The sequence below is a fragment of the Arachis ipaensis genome, chromosome B05 (assembly GCF_000816755.2).
Source record: "Arachis ipaensis cultivar K30076 chromosome B05, Araip1.1, whole genome shotgun sequence".
Lineage (NCBI taxonomy): Eukaryota > Viridiplantae > Streptophyta > Magnoliopsida > Fabales > Fabaceae > Arachis > Arachis ipaensis.
The window spans coordinates 87,890,897-87,901,619 of NC_029789.2; positions in this window are offsets into that span (position 1 = coordinate 87,890,897).

Here is a 10,723-nt window from a genome sequence, read left to right on the forward strand (position 1 = left end):
AGGATGATCTAACCAATCAGCTCTATTCATCACATTAAGATGAACGTGCCTGACAAACACCCGCGTATACTTGTGTTCGTGTGAATACGTGACTGGAAAGCACGAGCCAACAGCTATGTTTATACATCTCTCAGATGGTTAATCCATGACTGCATTGGGGACTTCTCAAGACACCAGTTCAACTGATTTTTGGGGAGATTAGGGTCTCTGTGGTATAGGCTAGAATCCAAAGAAGCAACATTCTCTGATCCGAAAGATTCGACTTTGTCCGTGGCGTTTTGAGTAGGATCGCCAGGAGAATGGACTGCTAAGCGCTTCACCCTTCGTCAGATTGGATGACGACGGCCAATGGAATTCAATCTGTAGCAGAGAAGATCAATGACCACGTCCCATAGCGTTGATCACATACAGCCTGCCATAGAAGAAGATCATTCACAAGCAGAGAAGATAGTAGTACCTGAGTTAATTCAGAAAGGCAAAGCAACTACAATCTTTTACCTTATTCCTATTACTGATTTTAAGATATACAATATATTCCTTTAATGAATTGCCCTTACATCAATCCAACAACCTTCTGATCTGCCTGACTAAGACCTGCAAGATAACCATAACTTTCTTCAAGCCACAATCCTCATGGGATCGACCCTGACTTGCTTAGGTATTATTTGGACGACCCAGTGCACTTGCTGGTACTGCTGTACGAGAGTGTGGGGTTCGTACACACCAGTGCATGGTGGAGAAAGGAGTGTAGATAGCCAAAGAACTCCAAGAATCATTAAGAAGGTTAATTCAAAGCTTGGAGTTCAAGTGGGATGCAAGACATAATGGAGTGATCTTTGGAGAACGTTGGGTTGTTTTACAGGTCATTTGAGAGCTCATCCATCCGGCTTGAAGAATAGAGATCAACAAGAAGGTGACAGAATACTTAGAATATGGGATCCTGGAGGAGTTTTGAAGTGCAAGCTTGGATGGAGGTTTAAGGAGGAGTGAAAACACAAGCCACCATAGCAAGAGTCTCCACAACAAGTCCAACTTAAGGACTATAAACCAAAGTGCTAGGTGGGAGACACCCCACCATGGTAACATCTTTCTTACCATTTCTTTTTGTTTATAGTCTTGTTTCATTACATTTTGCTTCTTTTAGCTAGCTTAAGATTAATTTGATTTTGAGTTTAGTAGGTTGATTTTGGTTTGGATCATGAATTTATGGGTTTTTGGATGTTTTGGGGTTGAATTTTGATTGGGCTAAGGCTTGGTGCCTTAGAATTTGAAGAAATTTTTTAGAAAAAACAGGGCATGTGCGTGCGCACAACATTGTGTGCACGCACAAAATAAGTGAATTTTGCGTTATATGCGTAAGCACCCACCTGTGCATACGCACACTAGTTTGTTCACCCTCTATTGGGAGCGCTCGCACGTTTTGTGCGCACGCATTCCCCTGTGTTTTGCGCTCTGTGCGTACGCACAGGCTTGTGCGTACGCACACCAACCCCAAATTCCCTATTATGTGCACGCACACCCCACTGTGTGCGCGCACACTCATTTGCATCCATTCTGTTCGTAGCACTCGCACACTTTGTGCGTATGAACCCCTACCACTTTTTGCTTCTGTGCGTACACACGGATCAGTGTGCGCACACACACATGATCCTTTACAAATAAAATAAAATAAAATAAAATAAATGAATAAAAATAAAAAATTGTTCTGTGCGTACGCACACTTCTTAATCCCCTCTCTGTTCACAGCGTTCACACATCCTTGTGTGTCTGCTCACTTCCCCTGTTTCACCTAGTGTGCATACGCACACATAACTGTGCGTACACACAAGTGCTGTTTTGGGCAACATTTTTATTGCACTTTGAATTAAGCCAAACACACTGCCAGCCCTCCCATCCCTCTCTTATCTTGCTTTTTCCATGTTTTTCTACTTGTTTTACTTAGTCTTCCTAGCGTTTCATTTTTATTTTAGTAATTATATCTGCTTTGCTTTAGTTGTTTGTTAATTGAATAAGTTGCAAGTGTTTGTTTGATGTTGATTGGGTTACTTCTTAATTGAATTTCATCAATGCACTTATACTTTGCCTTAAATTGCTAGCACCTACTTGGATTTGCGCATTCACATTTTGTTGCATATTAGGTGAAATTTTTATGAGTGCACTTGAATATAGTGAATTGAATTGAATTTCTTATTCATCATGGATTTTAAATTAATATAATCACATAACAAGGTATTTGTTCCTTGTTAATGATTTGCATTTGTTTGAGATTGACTTGACTTAGTTCTTATCAAGACTTGTCACTTTTTGTAACAAGCACCTTATACATGTGATTATTTCATTATTCCTAAGGATGAATAAGTAGTTTCTCTTCATCATTGAATTGGTTATTGCTTGTTGTGCTATTTTAGTAATTTTGTTCTTTCACTTGCACAACATCAATATCCAATATCTCGTATATTCAATTCACTTTAGTTGTAGTGACCAAGGTTTGCTTGTGCCTTAAGTTTTGCTTATTCTTTACTTGAAACTTAGGCTACTTAATTGAGGAACATATGTTATTTCTTTTGATTGTGTGGATACCGTTTTAACTGAACAATGTGTGTGTTCTAAACAATGCGCACATTTAGAATGCACACATTGTCTTTTATCATACCACACACATATGAACTCTTGGGGGGGGGGATTCGCCACTTTTGGGGCATAAATTTTCTTTTCCGAACACTTTGCACTTTATTTTTTGTTTCTTTTTATTATGTTTCTGGTAGATATTTAGAGTGCTTTTGACTGTTACATTGCATTTTTTCTTTTGGTATATATATCTTAGTTTATTTCTAGTTATTGCATTTGGCATTTTTGCTTTTTCATGGTATATATTTTATAGATAGAAGTTGGGATTAGATGTTGTGAATAGTATAGAACCTAGTTCAATTTTGTTCTAATTGTTCATGTTAGTTTTTGGATGTTGAAAATTAGGAATAGAACTAGGAAATTTTGGAAATTACATCCATCACATCATACATACATATAGGAAATAATTTTGGTGAAAAACAACAAAAATTTTCAAGAATTTTGTTTTGAGGGCGTTTTATTGAATTGGTTTGGAAAATTATTTTTTAACTTGCTTGAATGAATTTTTATGGAACATAGAAGAGAGATAGAATAAATTACCTTGTGAGATTTGAGCCTATAATGAGTGGTTACAATTTATAACCACAATTTTTTGTTCATTGTGTGCTATGCTCTTTCTATGATTGTGATATTGGTTTTGCTTGATTCTTTATGTCAAATATTTGATGTTTTGATTGCATTTAGTATGATTGAGGCCATTTTTGAATTAAACTCACTTACCTATATGGACCTACCCTTGCATCTACCGTTGTTAACCCCTTTTGAGCCTTAATTACCCCATTGTATTTAATATCACCACATCACAACCTTAAGCGGAAAATCGTGAATTACCTTGATTTGCATCTTTGATTAGCTTAGGTTAAGGTGTGTGTTTCATTTAAGTGTGGGGGAATTTTGGAAAACATTGATAGTGAATGAAAATGTTAGTTTTGGGTAATTCAAGAAAAAATTTGGAAAATAGGTCCACATTCATGTATCAATTTGCCTTAACCATATGCATTTGTCCTAGAGAAAGAAGAAAAAGAAATTGAAAGAAAAGAAAAAAAAGAAATGAATGAAAGAAAAATTTAAAGCAAAAAGGGGACAAATGTGGTCCCAAAGAGAAGAAAAATGAATAAGAAATGCATATGTGAATTTGAATAGAAACCAAGGCATGAATGTGTGTGAAAAGAAGTAATGGGTGGTTAGAAAGCATTTTTTATGGGTTAATTGATATAGGTTGAGTTGCATACTTAAGCTAATCAAAGATCCAATTCCTTAGTCCACTTAGCCATATTTATCCTACCTTGACTCTAACCATTACAACCCTAATAAGTCCTCATGATACTTGCATTCATATATCACATGTTTGTTGAGTGTTAGATGAAAAGCAAATCCTTGAAAGCATGATTAGAAGAGACTTGAGTGAATTGACCCTAAACACTGAGCGATTAGAGTGCATACACTCCTAGTGAGGGTTCAATTACTCAATTCTATGTTTCCACCTCTCTTGTCATGTATTCTTGCAAGTTGCTTTATTTTGAAACTTGAATCAATTCTTTGGATTTTGATTGCATTGAATTATTTCTTTGCTTAGCCCTATATGTCTATATACTTGCTTAGAATTTGATTGTTTGTTTTCACCAAATCAACAGGACATTATAGATAGATAGATATATATAGTATATACATACTTGCATGCATATAGATAGTTACATTCAATAAGTTGTTATCCCTTTGATTATTCTCCTTGTTTGGTTTAACATGAGGACATGCTATTGTTTAAGTGTAGGCGAATTGATGAATCCATATTTGATGATGAATTTTGGTTTGATTTGAGTGGATTTCATCATACAAAACCCACATTTATTCATCAAAATAGCATACTTTTGTGTTTTCTCCCTAAATTGGACTTAAATGTGAAAAAATCCATTTTTGAGCTTAAATTAGTGATTTTAATCCCACTTTTATGCCATTCGATGCCATGACATGTTTGTTGAGTGATTTTAGGTCCTAAAGGCAAGATTGGCAAGGCAAAAGTGGAAGGAAGCATGTACAAAGGGAGAAAACATAAAGAAATCAAAGGAGAAGCACTCAGCCATGTGTGTGCACGCACAATTCCCAGTACGTACAGACAAGAAGGAAATCAGCATGCGTGCGTACGCACAACACTTTGTGCGCACGCACAAGTAAAAATTCAGCAAAGTGTGCGTGCGCACACATCTGTGCGTACACACAGGTACCAGTGCGTAACTTCATTAATGAAGCACGTGGCTCATGATTTTGGGGGTCTTTTGGCCCAATTTTGGAAGGCTGAAGCTGGTTTTGAAGTACTATATGAAAGGGTATCATTCACATATGAAGGGAGCTCAACTTAGATTAGGAAAAACACATAGTAGGAGTAGGAGTAGTGTAGCATACAAATTCTCTCTTAGGGTTTTAATTAGGTTTTAATGTAGCATTTTATAGTTCAATTTTGGTCTTGGATTTTCCTTTCTCATTGTGAGTATTTCTTTCATTTTCCCTTTTATCACATTACTTGTTCTACACTTGCTCCTATTTTAATTTCTTTTGTCAATATATACATAGTTTTGCAATTTTGAGTTTTGGTTCATGAATTTGATGTTTGATGGCTTTTATATGATTGTTTGAGTTGCCTTTGTTGATTTTGATCAATTGTGGTTCATAGTTTTCATTATTTTCCTAATTTTGCCATATTATATGATTATGCCCTCTATGTGTTTGATGAAATGCCAATTTTGATTATGGAGTAAATTTTCACACCTTGGCTTGGGGAAATAAAATTATGGAATGCTAGAGTTACAATATCCGACATTTAGTGATAATTCTTGGGTTGTTAGTTGTTATTGTTTCCACTAATGCTAGCTTATTACTAAGGTAGTTGGTAAGTTAGCTAGGATTTGTGGATTAATAACAATTATGCTCACTTGACCTACTCTTTGATGTTAAGGGTTGACTTAGTGAGATTAATCCATCATAATTATCATAGTTGTGGTTATGGCAAGGAAGGAATTCCATAACTCATCCCAAGTCAAGGTTCCATTTATGTTTAAACCACATTTCCATCAATTTTGAGTCATACTTGTTCATATTACATACATAGTTCTTTTATTCTTTTATTAGTTTATTAATTGTAATTTTGATCGTTCTTTTATCTCTTTATTGTTTGCTTCTTTATTGAAAAAACACTTTTTGATCTTACAACCAAAATTGTGCACTCTTGAGCATTGGTTCCTAGGAAAGAACGACCCGAGGTTTGATTACTCTCGGTTATATTTTAATTTGAAAAAATAAAATTTGATTGAGCATTACTTGTTGGTTGAGAACTATACTTGCAACGAGGTTATTTCTCTTTTACCGAGAAAAAATTCTTAGCTGACGATTTTGCACTTTCAACCATCACCTTTGAGAAGGCACTATGTGACCTTGGCTCAAGCATCAATCTGATGCCTCTGTCTGTAATGAAGAGGCTAGGAATTCTAGAGGTGCAGAGTGCCAAAATCTCGTTACAGATGGCAGACCAGACCCTAAAAAGGGCGTATGGTAATGTGGAGGATGTCTTAGTAAAGGTTGGGGACCTTTACATCCCTGTGGATTCTGTGATCCTAGAAACTGGGGAACATAGAGATGAATCCATCATCCTTGGAAGGCCTTTCCTAGCCACTGCTAAGGCCATGATTGATGTGGAAAGAGGAGAGTTAGTCTTAAGACTACATGAGGATTGTATCTTATTCAAGATACCCAACCCTCAGTCTCTCTCTGACAGAGTTGGTACCATAGTGCAACACAATGTGTTTCAGCCTTTCTTTCAGTGCAGAGCTTCACAGAACCCCAAGACACCAATTCTAAGTTTGGTGTTGGGCAACCATCATCAAGCACTGGGAAGGAAGGTACTAATAAGAAGGTACCTAAAGGCTAGAGGGACAAGAAGATCTCCACTGAAGGCCTTTCACCTAGCATGAGAGTTGTCTTCACTAAGAGTCCAGTCATTCCACACACAATGAGTAGGATCCTGTCTCTAGAGCATGTGGAGCTCATTCATGAGAGCACATGAAGAAATTTCACTGTAAGGGGTGAAGATCTGAGCCCCTATCTATCTCCGTAATGGAGCTGTCCGTCAAGCTAGTAACGGTAAAGAAAGCGCTTGTTGGGAGGCAACTCAACTATAATTAGAGTAATATTATCTTCTTTATTTTCTTTTGATTTTGTTTTAGTTTAATCTCTTTAGTTTTTCTCTTGATTTTGGATGTTTGTGATCATATACAGCACTTAGAGAAGTGACAGAGACATGCAAAACCGAAAATAGAACACCCAGGGGAGATCCTCTTGCTGGCATTAAACGCCAGACAAGGAGGAAGCTAGGCATTCAATGCCCCTTAGGGAGATGGAGCTGGCGTTGAATGACAGGAAGGGAGCATCCTGGGCGTTCAACGCCCAAAAGGGAGCATGCATTGGCATTGAACGCCAGCCAGGGAGCATAGCTGGGCATTCAACACCCTCAAGGGGCAGCCAACCCCAGCCATTTACCCCCTATGGGCGTTCAATGCCCATTCCTGGCGTTGAACGCCAGGTAGGGGGCAGGCAGCTCAAGTTCTGCAGCCTTCTCAAGAGAGTGGGTCCCACAGAATTTCTACCTACCCTACCTTCTTCTCTCTCCTACTTTCTAAACCTTGAAACCCACACCCTACTTTTCCTCTTCCCCATACACCATCAACCAATCACATCTGCATCACCTTTTCCTCTTCCTAAAACTCCATCATAATGACCATCATTCAATTCCCACCAACTCCACCCATTTCAAATTCAAACCCCTCCCTCCCATTCTTCCTTCCTATAGCCGCACCCTAACCCTCCCACCCCTATAAATATCCTTCATTCCTTCCTTTATCCTCACACTATACACACTCTTCCCCTTCCTCATCCCCCACTTGGCCAAAGGCTTCTCTCCCTTTTCCTTCTATATTTCTTCTTCCTTCTACTCCCTTCTTTTCATTTTGATATTATTTGCTCGAGAAAGAGCAAAGTTCTTAAGTTTGGTATTACAAAAGCTTTGCTTTGTCACTTCTACCATTCCTAAGTATAGAACCAAAGACCAGTGAAGCCTCAAGGAAGAGAAAGGGAAAGGCTTCCGCTTCCTCTTCAAAACCATAGGAATCATGGAAATTCCCCCACTATAGCCCACCAAGATCATTTCTATGCTATGGTGAGGCACAAAAGGGTGATTCTTGAGGTCCCCTTTAGGCTCAAGGAGGATGAGTATCCGGAGATCCTTGAAGAAATCTGAAGAAAGAACTAGGAAATTCTAGCACATCCTATTGGTGTGAGAAATCGTGATTCACACTTTTCACATCTCTGCACAACTAACCAGCAAGTGGACTGGGTCATCCAAGTAATAAACCTTACGTGAGTAAGGGTTGATCCCACGGAGATTGTCGACTTGAAGCAAGCTATGGTCATCTTGTAAATCTCAGTCAAGCGGATTCAAAAGGTTAAGGGGTTTTGATAATTAAAAGATAAATAAAATATAAAATAAAATAAAGATACTTATGTGATTCCTTGGTGGGAATTTCAGATAAGCATTTGGAGATGCTTTGTTGCTTCTGAACATCTGCTTTCCTATTGTCTTCTTCTCCAATCATGCGTGCTCGCTTCCATGGCAAGTTGTATGATCCTCTCGGATGAAAAATACCAGGTACGATCTCTGCACGGCTAATCAACTGTCAGATTTCTCGTCTCAGATGAAAAATACCAATACAGCTACCGCACGGCTAATCATCTGTCGGTTCCTGCTAGCGTTGGAATAGGACCCTTGTCCTTTTGCACACTGTCACTGCGCCCAAAATTCACAAGTTTGAAGCTCGTCACAGTCATCCCTTCCTAGATCCTACTCGGAATACCACAGAAAATGTTTATACTTTCCAGATCTCAGGAACGGCTGCCAATTGGTTCTAGCCTCTACCACGAAGATCTTAATCTCACGGACTCAGTCCGTGTATTAGAGACACAAGAGATACGCACTCAAGCTGTCGCCCAATGACTACGTTGAGCTCAGATAGAACGGAAGTGGTTGTAAGGCACGCGTTCATAGGTTTGAGAATGATGATGAGTGTCACGAATCATCATATTCTCCATATAGACATACGAGTGGGTATCTTAGAATAGAATCAAGCGTGATTGAATAAAAAATAGTAGTAATTACATTAATTCATGAAGAACAGTAGAGCTCCACACCTTAATCTATGGAGTGTAGAAACTCCACCGTAGAAAATACATAAGTGAAAATAGTCTAGGCATGGCCGAATGGCCAGCCTCCAAGTCCAAGTCTCAGATCTCAAAATGATCAAAGATCAAATATGATCAAAAGATGTGAATACAATAGTAAAAAGTGCTATTTATACTAAACTAGTTACTAGGGTTTACAGAAAATAAGTAACTAAGTGCAGATAGTGCAGAAATCTACTTCCGAGGCCCACTTGGTGTGTGCTTGGGCTGAGCATTGAGCTTTACACGTGCATAGGCTATTCTTGGAGTTAAACGCCAGCTTGGGTGCCAGTTTGGGCATTTAACTCCAGTTCTGGTGCCAATTCTGGCGTTTTACTCCAGAAAAGGGTCTTTGGTGGGCGTTTAGACGCCAGTTTGGGCCATCAAATCTCAGGCAAAGTATGCACTATTATATATTGCTGCAAAGCCCAAGATGTCTACTTTCCAACTCAATTGAGTGCGTGCCAATTGAGCTTCTGTAGTTCCAAAAAATCCACTTCGAGTGCAGGAGGGTCAGAATCCAACAGCATCTGCAGTCCTTTTTCAGCCTCTGAATCAAATTTTTGCTCAGGTCCCTCAATTTCAGCCAGAAAATACCTGAAATCACAGAAAAACACACAAACTCATAGTAAAGTCCTGAAATGTGATTTTTGAATAAAAACTAATAAAAATATAATAAAAAGTAACTAAATCTTACTAAAAACTATGTAAAAATAATGCCAAAAAGGGTATAAATTATCCGCTCATCACAACACCAAACTTAAATTGTTGCTTGTCCTCAAGCAACTAAAAACAAAATATGATAAAAAGAAGAGAAAATACAATAAATTCCAAACTTATCAATGAACTTAGTTCCAATTAGATGAGCGGGGCTAGTAGCCTTTTTGCTTCTGAACAGTTTTGGCATCTCACTTTATCCTTTGAAGTTCAGAATTATTGGCATCCATAGAAACTCAGAATTCAGATAGTGTTATTGATTCTCCTAGTTCAGTATGTTGATTCTTGAACACAGCTACTTTATGAGTCTTGGCCGTGACCCTAAGCATTTTGTTTTCCAGTATTACAACCGGATACATAAATGCCACAGACACATAACTGGGTGAACCTTTTCAGATTGTGACTCAGCTTTGCTAGAGTCCCCACTTAGAGGTACCCAGAGCACTTAAGCACACTCTTTTTGCTTTGGACCACAACTTTAACCGCTCAGTCTCAAGCTTTTCACTTGACACCTTCACGCCACAAGCACATGGTTAGGGACAGCTTGATTTAGCCGCTTAGGCCTGGATTTTATTCATTTGGAACCTCCTATCAATTAATGCTCAAAGCCTTGGATCCTTTTTACCCTTGCCTTTTGGTTTAAAGGGTTATTGGCTTTTTCTGCTTGCTTTTTCTTTTTCTTGCTTTTTTTCTTTATTTTTTGCATATACATTTTTTTTCACAAGCTTTTGCTTTTCCCTGCTTTTTCTTGCTTCAAGAATCAATTTTATGATTTTTCAGATTATCAATAACATTTCTCTTTTTTCATTATTCTTTCAAGAACCAACAATTTTAACATTCATAAACAACAATATAAAAAATATGCACTGTTCAAGCATTTATTCAGAAAACAAAAAGTATTGCACCACATCAAAATAATTAAACTAATTTCAAGATAGAATTCAAAATCATGCACTTCTTGTTCTTTTTCAAATAAAAACATTTTTCATTTAAGAAAGGTGAAGGATTCATACGACATTCATAGCTTTAAGACATAGACACTAAACACTAATGATCATGTAATAATGACACAAACATAGACAAAACATAAAGCATAGAAACCGAAAAACAGAAAAAT